The sequence below is a fragment of the Lissotriton helveticus genome, chromosome 7 (assembly GCF_964261635.1).
Source record: "Lissotriton helveticus chromosome 7, aLisHel1.1, whole genome shotgun sequence".
NCBI classification, from domain to species: domain Eukaryota; kingdom Metazoa; phylum Chordata; class Amphibia; order Caudata; family Salamandridae; genus Lissotriton; species Lissotriton helveticus.
This window is the reverse complement of record NC_136068.1, coordinates 1,302,804,401-1,302,819,230: the sequence shown is the minus strand read 5'-3', so window position 1 is coordinate 1,302,819,230 and position 14,830 is coordinate 1,302,804,401. Positions and strand designations below refer to the sequence as shown.

Here is a 14,830-nt window from a genome sequence, read left to right as displayed (position 1 = left end):
TATGTGAACAAGTAGGAAGAGAGCAGGTAAGTGCTAAGCATCAATGGTTAAAAGTGGTGTTAAAGGAAGTAGTGGGATGGGGGCTCCCGATAAGTAAAAGAAGGCAAATCTGATATTACACGAGATTCCCATCTAAAACATAAAATAATTGTCAACATTTCGAAAAAAAAAGGGCCCACGATGAATCTCAATATGATTAAGGAGCCTGAAAAACCAGAAACGAACATAGGATGATAGTGCTTCGTGCGCAGGTAACCTGGAATTTCCGAATTCAACAACTTCTGCGTTATACCACATAAAATGGATTTACTGCAATTGCCGCATAATTCACACTCTGCTGACTTATTGATAGAATAAAAAAATGCTTTTAGCTGGAAAGGATCTATAGATATTAAGGAAAGCGCGACACATAGGGTGGCACGCTGTGGTGGCAGACCCTTTGCAATGGTTAACTTGTCACCTTTTGCGGCTAATTGATGCGCTCATATCTTAAACTGGTAGGAATAAGGTTAAATAATTGTTCAGAGTTCACACACTATCAGTGTGTGCTAAAATAATACTGCAACATAACGTGTCACATAATTGGACTTTATTGTTCCATAATTCAACCAATCCTCCTGCTTAATTTGGCTGCCTATAGCTGCGCAATTCCAGTTGCCCTGTTTCGTGTGGATGCCCTTGTCAAAGTTTGGGACACATGTTTCGATGGAGAAAAGGGCCCTGAGCCTGTCATCACCGCTCCTACACAATTGCCAAAATGCGTTTCAGTTTGAAAGTTTCAGAGGCTGTAATGACCTGACTTGCACTTGCTCCCGATGTTATCCTACAGACATCCTTATTCCACCGTGATATTGTCACACAATTCCTGCCTGTACTTCAGTGCACTACCGTGCCTGGAGTAGCAAAAAGTGACATCATCTACCCATCGTCCCTGCAGAGCAGAGACGAGGCTGCAGAGCTGTGTTACACAGCGTAACCAGATTGGTGACACCCCATCTGATGGTGTCACCTGGTGCGGTCCGCACCTCCCTAGTGACGCCACTGTTTATTGCTCACAAAGCAAATGAGCAATAAAGATGCCTTTAAATCTTATCTTGTCACAGTTGCTCCGCTTTCAGAGACGGATGTCAAGTAGGTTACTGTTAGGTCGAAGAGTTTTTTTACAGTACTAGACCTGCAGGTCTAGTACCATTTTTCAGATTTCTCGAGCCCTGCATACCATAATGTTTAACAAACGTTGCAGCTTGGCATACTTCACTTATAAGTACCCCATGGAGCTCACCAGGAAGTAGCAATTCTTATGAAAGAGTATAAGCCATAACAATAGTAGAATAAATCCATCTATTTAAAGTCAAGTTAGATGGCTTATGACATGGGTACTCGCCTACATTTTCCTTGGGGCCACACAGTTTGGTCTGTGATGTGACAGATTGCAGCAGTGATGCCAGCAGGGTGGTGGTAAGGGTGGGGATGGGCTGGCTTGGCGGTAAGGTGAGTGTGGGAGATGTATAAAATCTTTATTTGGATAAAAGAAAAATATCCTTAAAAGCATAACAAATTGAATGCACAAATTGGTACATTATAATTAAAAAACTACAAAACATACTTGTTCACAGTTAAACAATAAAAAACTATCGACGCCTATTACTCGAATTATATTACACCTTAAAAATTAAAACAATTGAGTATTAGACAGCGATAACACTTAGCCGAGAGCAGGGAGAATTCATGTGCAGACATTTAACAGCTAGGACTCATAATTTTATACTTAAAACTAGAGGCTTAAATGCAGCTTGGTTTGGGTCACTGGGCAGAACAGCGTGGGCGGTTGCTGCTCCTTGCGCCTTTGCTGTAAAGAGGCGATAAGCATCCCGAATATATGTTGTAATGGCGATATTCAGGGATATGTTTTCTGGGCACAGAGAGGTGATAATTGCCTGTCTACAGGTCCGAACACCCAACCTGTTCCACTCTGCTCTGAGTTTACGTCTGCGTTGGGACGTAAGTGCGGGGCATAAGCAGACCACGTGCTCTAGCGTTTCAGTTGTCATACCGCACCCTCTGTAAGTTAAATCTTCCGTGGTGCGCTGCCATGTGGGCAGGTCTTTTAAAAAAATGCCAAACCCCCAATCTAATGGCCAGAAAACTCTGCTTTAAATACAATGAATAAGTGCAGGAGAGGTAAGTAGCCGGAGATATGCGCCCATAAGAGTTCATGACTGACCATGCATGACTGCGTCTACGGAGTAGCTCTTTGTCCATAATAAGTGAGCACATTCTGACGCTCTTTTTGATACATATTTTAAATGCTGTCATGCTGGGGTTGAGAGCCCATAGATCACCCACCGCCATTTCGCTGTTAGCGTCTGTAAAAAGGCGGCCATATGAGCCCCCAGGGTTCTTCTGACTGATCTCCAACCAAACTAGAGACTCTAAAGTACCTATAGCTGCTTTTCTGAGTTTGTGACAGAAGTTTAAATATGTGCCGATGTTGGAGGCCTCATGATTTAATAAGCCCAATTCTAGCCTGATCTGAGCAGCAGAGGTTGATTCAGAATTGTGTTTAGCTTACCCCTAAATATTTCATTACCATACGTAAGGGTGGGTCCGATTTTTGCTCTCAAAATTTCCAGTAGGAATGAGAGAGTTGGACCGGACAGCTCTTTAGCAAGCTTAGATAATGTGACCTGTAGGATCGTGGCTTTTAGTGCAATTTCGTCACGCTGTTTGAGGAAGTTACCCCTGGAGTCAAAGTAGACCCCTAAATATTTGTATGAGTGTCCTGTTGTTAAATTATTATTATTATATGACCACGCGCCGCCTCCATTGCGTTTCCTTCCAAAGGACACAACTTGGGTTTTCTTTAAGTTTACCTCAAGTTGGTTCTTAGATGTGTAACTGTGTAGCCTGTCCAAAAGCCTTTGGAGCCCGACCCGAGTAAGGCTAAAAAGAACCAGATCGTCGGCGTAAAGAAGATTGCTTATTGCTACGCCTCCAACCTTAGGGGGGTGACTGTTTATTTCATCAAGTGAGACCGGCAGGTAATAAACAGGTTAAAAAGAAGGGGGGCCAGCACGCACCCCTGTTTGACTCCTCTGGTTGTCATGATTTTTCGTGAGAGGTGCGTGCCGGACCCCAGCTTCACCTGGACCCATGTGTGTGAATGAAGATGGATTATTGCATCCAGAAGTTTTTCAGGGATCCCCCATTTTTTCAGTTTACCCCATAGGGCTGCCCTTGGGACCCGGTCAAACGCAGCTTTAAAATCAACAAAACAACAGTGCACGGATCTTGATGATGAAAGCGTTTTGTCGATAATTATAGACAATGTAAGTCAGGGTCCCTGAATTGGCAGTGAAGCCTGTTTGATTCATTGGTAGCAAATCACGCTGTTCTGCTCATCCCTTCAGCTCCTTCAGAAGAATACCTGCGTAATGCTTTGCCTCGATGTCAAGGAGGGCGATTAGTCTATAGTTGCTTGGGGTGGCGCGGGAGCCCGATTTATGGATTGGGTGAATTATAGCCCCACGCCAGGAATCTGGAACAGTAGAAGTCCTAAGCACAAAATTAAACAAGATGGTTAAGTGCCCTGACCAAAAAGCTTTGTTGGATTTAAACAGTCTCTGAGGCAAACGATTTGGGCCCGGGAGATGTGATGCATAGATATCTAGTGTCTGACTTGCATAATGTGAAACCAAAAACGTTGAATTATTCTTGGTTCTCCCACTTAACTAAATTGTGTGATACTAGGCAATTGTTTTATTACACTTTCCCTACTTTTTCTTCATTATCACATAAGAGGACCTCGATATACATGACTTGAGGATGTGTGCTGTACAAAACCTTCTCCTGCGTTTGATTTAACAAACTAAAATGTTTATTTTTTTATTTTTTTTAACAATTCTGTTTATTAATCAACACATATAAGCAATTGAGCATGCATCAAATTGGCATTATATACACATGGGCGTGAAACGACAAGCAGGTACAGTATCAATAACAGTAAAGGTTGAGTCCTGTCGGAACCATATCTGGAACCATTGTATTAGGGCAATGGCAAGTCTTCAATAGAGGAGTTTTGCGGTGGGCTACAGATCTCCCCTCGGTATGTATTCAAATGTAAATGTGGGATACTTGTAAAGCGCACTGTTACTCTACCCGAGTGTCCTGGCGCTGTAGACCGCTGGGGAACCCGTCCTGGTTTTCCCTGTGAGATGGTCCCTTTCTGGGTATCTCCAGGGTGAAATCAGGCATCCCCGGCGTCTGTGGGGGGCCGTTGTAGAGATGGGACAAGCTTAATGCCCAGAGTTGCCGAGTGTGTTCCCTGGTTAAAGTAGGCGCCTAGGCGAGAATTATCGAGTCCGCTGACCCTGGTCCAAGACCCTGACGCGTCGGGAATTGAACCCTGGTCCCGGCCGTTCTCTGCTTATGGGTCTGCCGCCTCTAACCAGTGAGCCACACCTCTCCATATTAATGTCCATTTCTTCGGGCAGCCCTTGGCGGTGTACACCGTTGTAGTATCTTCATTCAATACGAGAGAATTTAGGTAGAATTCAATATCCTTTATTGGATAAAAGTTGCATGCATCTAATCAGCTAACTGCCAGGTAAGTAATGATACAACGGAATTACTCTAGGAATGTTCTGACATCAAATAGAATTCAATGACAGGGAACACTTCTAAACTCTAAAGAAATAATTAAATAAATACTACTTACACGCTACTACAACCGTATTCTCACAGAACATGCACCAGTCCATGTGCTTTTTCCAGTCTGCCACTGTTGGTGAGGTCGAAGAATAAACTAAAATGTTGTTCCCCAAAGGGGACCTTTCTGAAATGCCAGCTTTAATTTATCTTGAAGTCTCACGTTTTTGCACCAGAATTAGTGTAATTATTGGTGCTTGTTCGTAAAGCCAATCCATTAAATCCTGCGCTGACCATTTCCTCTTCAGAGCTGCAGATTAGTCGTAGCTACATTCTGCTTAAACAGCCAAGAGAGCTTAAAAATGGCAGTGCTCGAGTTAAAAAAGCAGGAATTCCGGCAGCGTTTCATCCTTCCATGGTTGATGAAACAAGTATAGTAATTTCAGGTGATAGTAACGCATATATATTATGATATGAAGCCAAACGAATATGGCAACCTACAACAACAAAATGTTAAAAGTCAATATTGAGTAATCGCAATAAACCATGTTCTCTTACACAACATATTAGATCAGATGCAGGTGGGTTGTGCTTTGTGTGCGTTTTTAGGTCGAGCAATTTATTGCTCGAAAACCTATTACATGTGAACAAACTCTCTTGAACCAAGCCGGATTTCCTACAATGCATGTTGTGTACTGGAGCGTAAAAGCTTCCCCAGGCGTGCGTTTGGCCTCACTCACACCCCATATGCCTGCTCCCCCACGCCCCGCACCAGACTCCCCCGCCGCTCGCCATATGCTTTTTCCCTCCCACTGGCAGCCTGCGGCCACTGATCACAGTAAAGGCTTTGATCTATCTCACACCCCTCTCCCACTCCCTCCTCCCACTTGCTCCTACTGACCATGTAAGGGGACGACACTGGAACAATGGCTGCCTCGCCAGGAATGGCCTTCTGTCTACCCCTTCTTACATCCTCCAGACATGGCTGAGGCAGCTTCTTCCCGCAGTTTGTTCTTAGGTCCATGCACACCACAACTTCGCCTTGCTTTGTTGTATTTTTGCATTGTTAATGTTCACATTTGTTCGCAATTCACCATGTGCCTTTCGTTTCTGTCTCCCTCTCACTCTCTCCTACCCCTTCACTGTCTTGGCCTCTCCACTCTTCCTCTATTTCTGTCTCACTCTCTCCTGCCCTTTCACTGTCTTGGCCTTTCCACTCTTCCTCTATTTCTGTCTCACTCTCTCCTGTCCCTTCACTGTCTTGGCCTCTCCACTCTTCCTCTATTTCTGTCTCACTCTCTCCTGCCCCTTCACTGTCTTGGCCTCTCCACTCTTCCTCTATTTCTGGCTCACACTCTCCTGCCCCTTCCCTGTCTTGGCCTCTCCACTCTTCCTCTGTTTCTGTCTCACATTCTCCTGCCCCTTCACTGTTTCTGTCTCACACTCTCCTGCCCCTTCACTGTCTTGGCCTCTCCACTCTTCCTCTATTTCTGTCTCACACTCTCCTGCCCCTTCCCTGTCTTGGCCTCTCCACTCTTCCTCTGTTTCTGTCTCACATTCTCCTGCCCCTTCCCTGTCTTGGCCTCTCCACTCTTCCTCTGTTTCTGTCTCACATTCTCCTGCCCCTTCACTGTTTCTGTCTCACACTCTCCTGCCCCTTCACTGTCTTGGCCTCTCCACTCTTCCTCTATTTCTGTCTCTCTCTCCTGACCCTTCACTGTCTTGGCCTCTCCACTCTTCCTCTATTTCTGTCTCACTCTCTCCTGACCCTTCACTGTCTTGGCCTCTCCACTCTTCCTCTATTTCTGTCTCACACTCTCCTGCCCCTTCCCTGTCTTGGCCTCTCCACTCTTCCTCTGTTTCCGTCTCACTCTCTCCTGCCCCTTCACTGTCTTGGCCTCTCCACTCTTCCTCTATTTCTGTCCCACTCTCTCCTGCCCCTTCACTGTCTTGGCCTCTCCACTCTTCCTCTATTTCTGTCTCACACTCTCCTGCCCCTTCCCTGTCTTGGCCTCTCCACTCTTCCTCTATTTCTGTTTCACTCTCTCCTGCCCCTTCACTGTCTTGGCCTCTCCACTTTTCCTCAGTTTCCGCCTCACTCTCTCCTGCCCCTTCACTGTCTTGGACAAGCAGGTACAGTATCAATAACAGTAAAGGTTGAGTCCTGTCGGAACCATATCTGGAACCATTGTATTAGGGCGATGGCAAGTCTTCAATAGAGGAGTTTTGCGGTGGGCTACAGATCTCCCCTCGGTATGTATTCAAAGCCCCCCATATTAATGTCCATTTCTTCGGGCATCCCTTGGCGGTGTACACCATTGTAGTATCTTCATTCAATACGAGAGAATTTAGGTAGAATTCAATATCCTTTATTGGATAAAAGTTGCATGCATCTAATCAGGTAACTGCCAGGTAAGTAATGATACCTCTATTTCTGTTTCACTCTCTCCTGCCCCTTCACTGTCTTGGCCTCTCCACTCTTCCTCAGTTTCCGCCTCACTCTCTCCTGCCCCTTCACTGTCTTGGCCTCTCCACTCTTCCTCTATTTCTGTCTCACTCTCTCCTGCCCCTTCACTGTCTTGGCCTCTCCACTCTCCCCTGCCCCTTCCCTGTCTTGGCCTCTCCACTCTTCCTCTGTTTCCGTCTCACTCTCTCCTGCCCCTTCACTGTCTTGGCCTCTCCACTCTTCCTCAGTTTCCGTCTCACTCTCTCCTGCCCCTTCACTGTCTTGACCTCTCCACTCTTCCTCTGTTTCTGTCTCACTCTCTCCTGCCCCTTCTCTGTCTTGGCCTCTCCACTCTTCCTCTGTTTCCGTCTCACTCTCTCCTGCCCCTTCACTGTCTTGGCCTCTCCACTCTTCCTCTATTTCTGTCTCACTCTCTCCTGCCCCTTCACTGTCTTGGCTTCTCCACTCTTCCTCTGTTTCTGTCTCAATCTCTCCTGCCCCTTCTCTGTCTTGGCCTCCCACTCTTCCTCTGTTTCCGTCTCACTCTCTCCTGCCCCTTCACTGTCTTGGCCTCTCCACTCTTCCTCTATTTCTGTTTCACATTCTCCTGCCCCTTCACTGTTTCTGTCTCACACTCTCCTGCCCCTTCACTGTCTTGGGCTCTCCACTCTTCCTCAGTTTCCGCCACACTCTCTCATGCCCCTTCACTGCCTTGGCCTCTCCACTCTTCCTCAGTTTCCGCCTCACTCTCTTCTGCCCCTTCACTGTCTTGGCCTCTCCACTCTCCCTCAGTTTCCGCCTCACTCTCTCCTGCCCCTTCCCTGTCTTGGCCTCTCCACTCTTCCTCAGTTTCCGTCTCACTCTCTCCTGCCCCTTCCCTGTCTTGGCCTCTCCACTCTTCCTCTGTTTCCGTCTCACTCTCTCCTGCCCCTTCACTGTCTTGGCCTCTCCACTCTTCCTCTGTTTCCGTCTCACTCTCTCCTGCCCCTTTACTGTCTTGGCCTCTCCACTCCACCTCTGTTTCTGTCTCACTCTCTCCTGCCCCTTCACTGTCTTGGCCTCTCCACTCTTCCTCTGTTTCTGTCTCACTCTCTCCTGCCCCTTCACTGTCTTGGCATCTCCACTCTTCCTCTGTTTCTGTCTCACTCTCTCCTGCCCCTTCACTGTCTTGGCCTCTCCACTCTTCCTCTGTTTCTGTCTCACTCTCTCCTGCCCCTTCCCTGTCTTGGCCTCTCCACTCTTCCTCTGTTTCCGTCTCACTCTCTCCTGCCCCTTCACTGTCTTGGCCTCTCCACTCTTCCTCTGTTTCTGTCTCACTCTCTCCTGCCCCTTCACTGTCTTGGCCTCTCCACTCTTCCTCTGTTTCTGTCTCACTCTCTCCTGCCCCTTCACTGTCTTGGCCTCTCCACTCTTCCTCTGTTTCTGTCTCACTCTCTCCTGCCCCTTCCCTGTCTTGGCCTCTCCACTCTTCCTCTGTTTCCGTCTCACTCTCTCCTGCCCCTTCACTGTCTTGGCCTCTCCACTCTTCCTCTGTTTCTGTTTCACTCTCTCCTGCCCCTTCACTGTCTTGGCCTCTCTACTCTTCCTCAGTTTCCGCCTCACTCTCTCCTGCCCCTTCACTGTCTTGGCCTCTCCACTCTTCCTCAGTTTCCGCCTCACTCTCTTCTGCCCCTTCACTGTCTTGGTCTCTCCACTCTCCCTCAGTTTCCGCCTCACTCTCTCCTGCCCCTTCACTGTCTTGGCCTCTCCACTCTTCCTCAGTTTCCATCTCACTCTCTCCTGCCCCTTCACTGTCTTGGCCTCTCCACTCTTCCTCTGTTTCCGTCTCACTCTCTCATGCCTCTTCACTGTCTTGGCCTCTCTACTCTTCCCCTATTTCTGTTTCACTCTCTCCTGCCCCTTCACTGTCTTGGCCTCTCCACTCTTCCTCAGTTTCCGCCTCACTCTCTCCTGCCCCTTCACTGTCTTGGCCTCTCTACTCTTCCTCAGTTTCCGCCTCACTCTCTCCTGCCCCTTCACTGTCTTGGCCTCTCCACTCTCCCTCAGTTTCCGCCTCACTCTCTCCTGCCCCTTCACTGTCTTGGCCTCTCCACTCTTCCTCAGTTTCCGTCTCACTCTCTCCTGCCCCTTCACTGTCTTGGCCTCTCCACTCTTCCTCTATTTCCGTTTCACTCTCTCCTGCCCCTTCACTGTCTTGGCCTCTCCACTCTTCCTCAGTTTCCGCTCCACTCTCTCCTGCCCCTTCACTGTCTTGGCCTCTCCACTCTTCCTCAGTTTCCGTCTCACTCTCTCCTGCCCCTTCACTGTCTTGGCCTCTCCACTCTTCCTCAGTTTCCGTCTCACTCTCTCCTGCCCCTTCACTGTCTTGGCCTCTCCACTCTTCCTCAGTTTCCGTCTCACTCTCTCCTGCCCCTTCACTGTCTTGGCATCTCCACTCTTCCTCTATTTCCGACTCACTCTCTCCTGCCCCTTCACTGTCTTGCTTCTTTTTATTAGGTCGAGCCTGTCCCATTCCGCAGGAATGGATAGGATCGAATTCATGTCGGCAAAATCCTTGTGAAACTAAGGGCTTTCAGCTGGCGTTTTGTTTACGTTCACGTGAACCACGTGACAGCAAGCTCCTTCGTGCACGAGCTTGCCTGAGCCTTCCTCCTATCAGCCTGCCAGTTCTCCTCCCCTAATTATTCACTTCACTCCCACATCAAAGCCTCAGCCTCCCTCCCATGCCATTTGCTTCCTAACCAGCCTGCCTCGCATAATTGCATCAGACACTTCAAAGGAATGCGCCCTCCGAGACGTGCATTTCTCTTCCCCCCCCCCCCGGGTATTTTCTTTGGAAACAACAGACAAAGTGTACACTATTTCAGCACATTCCAAGTCTGCAGTTTTAACTACCAGTCACCACGTCAGATTTTACTTTGTTGTTTTTTGCAGATTTATATAGGCGAACTCGACCCGAAGGTGCAGGAGCGCTTTTCATGAGCACTAGTTACGTTTGTTGTTTAAACAGTCGAAAGGTGGATTTACACAAGCAGAACTGTGCGTGCACTTCACTAAATCCTCGAATACCCCTGCGTGGTGACTGTGCCATTTGAACACGTTGTTAGATTCAGAGTGGTGCAGATTCAGAGTGGTGCAGATTCAGAGTGGTGCAGATTCAGAGTGGTGCAGATTCAGAGTGGTGCAGATTCAGAGTGGTGCAGATTCAGAGTGGTGCAGAGTGCAGAGTGCAGAGTGCAGAGTCACCAGGCAGGCTTTGACAACAAGGTAGACCAGAGTGCGGGGGAGCTTAGCCTGTAAGGGTATGAACGCCATGTTCCCTGTAATTAAGAAGCAGCCTATTCAACACTTAAGACAGTAATGTCATCCCATCTGCCAAGGCCTGCGCTGGCTGGCAGCGCGCCCCTGCCTGCTGCTGCTTCTGTTACCCACCTGATCCTCGGAGACCCGCTTTGATGGAGCGTTTGCAAACACAAGTTTCTTCGCCGGGCTGGGGGCGCGCGCAGGAGATAACAAGCATTGGCATGGCCAATAGGTCTCGCTTGTGGGACCTTATAAGTATTTAGTTTTGCAGCACAATATCCTTGTTGCATAATCGGATATTGTGCTGCAAAACTAAATACTTATAAGGTCCCCAAGCGAGACCTATTGGCAATGCCAATGCTTGTTGTATTTGCACAAATCTAATATCTTGGTCTATTCCTTTTCAATAATCAGGCATTTTTGTTTATTAGGTGTTTGTTTTTGATGGGTTTATTTATAGGCACTTTCTATCTATCTATCTATCGCCCTCACTCAGCACCACCACTCGGGGGCACCACAGCATCAATCTTGGCAACCATTCAACAACAACTGGTTCAAATATGCTCTCTCAATGTCTCAAACTTTATTACAAATGTCACAAAAAGATGTTAATATTTCACTTCTGTTCTTGGATTTTCGTCACAATAAAATACACTTAACACAATCTTCACAAAAGTTATTTACAAAAGTTTAAGCTATTGCTATTATAAATTACAATAACTTTTATTTACGTATTAATTATTTAAAATACATCTTAGTCACGTAAATACAACACATATTTCATTACAAATGCTATAGGTGTCTCATTTCCGAAAGTTATAACTATTGGTATTGTAAATGACAAAGCTATTAATTTAGCTATTTTCAAAACCATCACAGAAATAAAAAAATTATCATTTACAATACCAATAGCTCAAAATGTCCTAATGCGAGACCTATTGCATTGCAAATGCTTGTTGGGGTCTGGAATTGCACCTTTCTACATTCTGACATGCCTTTAACTTCGGAAGAAGGAGAAAGGGGCTCGGGGCTCTCGCGCTCATCCAGGCCCTCGCGAGGGCTGACCTCTTGTTATGCTCAGCTGTGATTGCCGCTCGTGGCGTTACTACTGCCTCTTACAGGTTGTTCTAGTTCGGGTATCTGTAGTGGCCACTAGGATGTGGGTAGGGTGACCAAGAGTCTCCGTTTTTAACCAGCTGTCCCAGCAAATTTCAAGAAATGTAGCTCGTGTCCCTATTTTTAAAGAGGGTCGACTGAAAACGGAGGGAGGTGTTTTTTTATGTTTTTACAAAGCAGGGATAGTTAGCAGTTGTTTCAAGAAAGCAATTTAATTAACAGGCAAGCTACTAGATTTAAAGATTGCATTTTATGTTTGTTCTTACTGCCTGTTCTGTAATTCTCTGCTGAGGAGCGCTCTCATCGCTTGAAGTAAAATTGTAGTCCTATTTTTGTGAAATGTCCCGGTTTTTGGCTTTAAAATTCTGGTCACCCTATGTATGGTCCACCTTGTCTTCAATGTTTCAGCCTGCTCCTTACATTGGTCTAAGATAAACGCCTCTTATCCCCAATGTTTGCAGCTCAAGCGGGACGGGTCGGATGATTGGGAAAATAGATGACCTGTCGCTGTCTTCCGAGCCCTGCTTGTTTTGTATCCCGGTTTAAGCACCCCTGTGCATTGGAGGGAAGGGTGGCCCGTGGGCTGAGTGGGGAAGCGCGTGGAAACCATAACGGTATCGTGAGTGGGGTCCCAGCCTTGGCTATGACACGTGACAGCACGCTTCTTGAGCCGTTTTCATTCAAAGAAACTTGGTACACCAACCTGGTGCAAATGGTGCGTATTTTGGAGTTGGTTTGGGTACAAACTAAACTGAAACCAAAATAACCCATGCGCTACTCGAGTGAAGGCGCCTCGGCCCTGATCTGCTGTTCTGCTGCTGAGGTCATCGCCACTGCATCACCGCATCCTGGCGCGCACCTAGCTCGCCCCACCCCCACAGCGTTTCATAATGACACGCTCAGGTGGCGATGCGGAGAAAGCACGCGCTTGTCGACCTTCGCCGCGCCGCTTTCCCCACCTTGGGCGCGAGCTGCATTTTCGATGCGCTTCAGCCAAAGTCACCGCAGTGCTGAATCAGGCGCTTTTGTTGAAGGCGCTCTTTGTCTCTCGCAGAGCACCAGCACATTAATACATTGTGTGTTTCCGACGCGTACTTCTCGCTGTCTATAGGCTGCTGCGAAATATTATACTCTCTCCACTCTATCGTAAATACAATGAAGCTGTAAACCGGTTTACATCACATAGTCAGGAGGCAGATGGCGAGGACACCTATTTGCAATCGAGAATTAATCACCGTTTGTTTGATTTGTTGCATGTCTGACATACTTTACGAAATCTTTTTCTGTTTCTATGGTCCGAGTTTTCTAATGAAAGGTGTTTTATTTGAGCCCCTAGTTCCTCAATCTTTTAATCATTGTTTTGGATGTAATAGACCAAGAGGGGGCTCAATTTAGCTACAGCAAGACTACAAACCCAGTTTAGGGCAGGAAAGACGGTGTATGAAGGGCTGCTGGCGCCCTATAGAATAACTACACGGACGCCGTGCCCGCTATAGTGGTTCCTCTATTAACCGCACCCTGCTCTCCCTGGCTATTTATTCCTTACGTCTGTCCGTACGCCAGACAATACTATTCGACACACGCACAAGGGGTCCAACCGACTGTCACTCCTTCGCGTGTGGTGTCGCCTAAATCATCGCGACACTACATTCCTCCCATGCCATCGAAAAACATAATATCCGTAAAGAATATCAAACATTTCAACCTACTGTATAATAGTCCATCCTCACTATAAACGTTTCAACAGTTCCCATTCAGGATTACTCACACCTTCGCCCACCTCAAATCAGCCACAGGTATCTCTGGAACGGCTCAGGTTGTGGTTGCAACTGGTAACGCCCTAGGACACCCCTGGCAGGGGATCCCTTGGATTCGGACCCTATGCTGATCTTTGGTTTCCATTGACCGGGCTAGGCTTGGCATAGGTTCTGTAGTGGCCAGTGAGGGTGTCCCTAACAGGTCTTCTGAGTGACCACCCTCCTCTTGGTCTGGTATACAGTCCTCTGCCTTATCAGGGAACCGTCTTCTACAATGTCTCCTAGCGGATCAATGGAGATTGGTCTTGATGCTGATTTTGGTGGAACCCTCTTAAACCCTGAAACTTTACGTGCCATCCACTCGGTGCCTTTCTGGGCTGTCACTTTCATCCCATGCGGCACAGGGTCAAGACTGATTTGCATATAGCTGTGTCTGAACTGGGATGGCGAAGTGAGATAAAGAACGATGATGGATTCAACCCAGATCTGTGACTAGGGGTGAGTGTCTGAAAAGTTTCAGCACTGCGTTCATCATGTCCTTGTGTTTACTTTCATGCCGATGACATGAGTGACGAGTTCAAAAAGCATTCAGAATTTCCCTCCGGGGTGACCATCCTTCACAAGCACATGGTCACCCACTTTGATGGGACTCTCCTTCGCCTTCTGTTTTTAGGATGCATATTCATTGGTGTGGAGTCTCCAGGAGGTTGACTGGTCAGGAGGGCTGGGCATGTTTTCCCACGCGGGGTGGTGTGGATGGTGTCCACCATGGTTCTGCCAAAACACACCTTGCTGGGAGACACACCTGTTGTGGAGTGGGGGATGAGTCGGAATTCCCTCAGGAACTGATAGAGGGCAAATTCAACGCTCTTGCCCTCGGCGGTTGCTGTCCTGATCACTTTGTGGAGGGTTCTCATCAGGCAGTCCACCGTTGGCTTGAGGCTAGCGGGGGTTATGCGGTGATGTTTAATGCTTCGGAAGCTCAGGTACTCAGTCAGCTCAGAGACATTGAAGGGGGGTCTATTGTCAGTATGGATTTCCACTAATAGCCCGTGGGTGGCCATGAGCTTCTCCAGCTTCAGGATGACCTCAGCAGCCAAGGTGGTGGCAACAAGCTCCACTTCAGGATAGTGTGAGCAGTCATCTACTACTACTACTACCACCACCATATGTGCACCGCTCGGAAGGCTGTCAAAGTCTACGCTGACTGCATGCCACGGAGTCTCGGGCCAGCTTCTGTGATGACAGGGGCAAGCAGGTCAGGTTGGCTTGTCACAAGGCAGGCTGGGCATCCTCGCACCACCGCTTCTACCTTCTGGTCCAGCCCCGGGAACCAGACCTTGCTCCTGAGTCAGTTCTTAGACTTTACAATGCCTTGGTGTGCTCCATGTACAAGAAGAAAAGCTTTATGTGCCTGGCTTTTGGGTAGCACCAGGCTTGGATCTCAAAGCAGATACCCTTCCCTAGTGTCTGACAGTTCTTGCCAGACGTTGTACATTGCCTGAAGAGCAGAGCGTGCAGCTTCTGTCCGATGGGTGTCGGACTCTGGAGTGACCTCCAG

The 14,830-nt window shown here is 47.7% G+C and overlaps 1 protein-coding gene and 1 long non-coding RNA gene across 6 annotated transcripts in view; one reads left to right on the top strand and one right to left on the bottom strand.

Moving 5' to 3' along the window:
• Nucleotides 1-14,830, top strand: part of RNF157 (ring finger protein 157) — a 626,725-nt gene that overhangs the window by 31,843 nt on the left and 580,052 nt on the right. The window lies entirely within an intron of this gene.
• LOC144770238 (uncharacterized) overlaps nt 4,628-14,830 on the bottom strand; it is a 1,037,372-nt gene continuing 1,027,169 nt past the window's right edge. The window contains exon 4 of the long non-coding RNA XR_013598842.1: nt 4,628-5,144. This is a non-coding gene — a long non-coding RNA (uncharacterized LOC144770238). The remainder of the gene's footprint in view (nt 5,145-14,830) is intronic.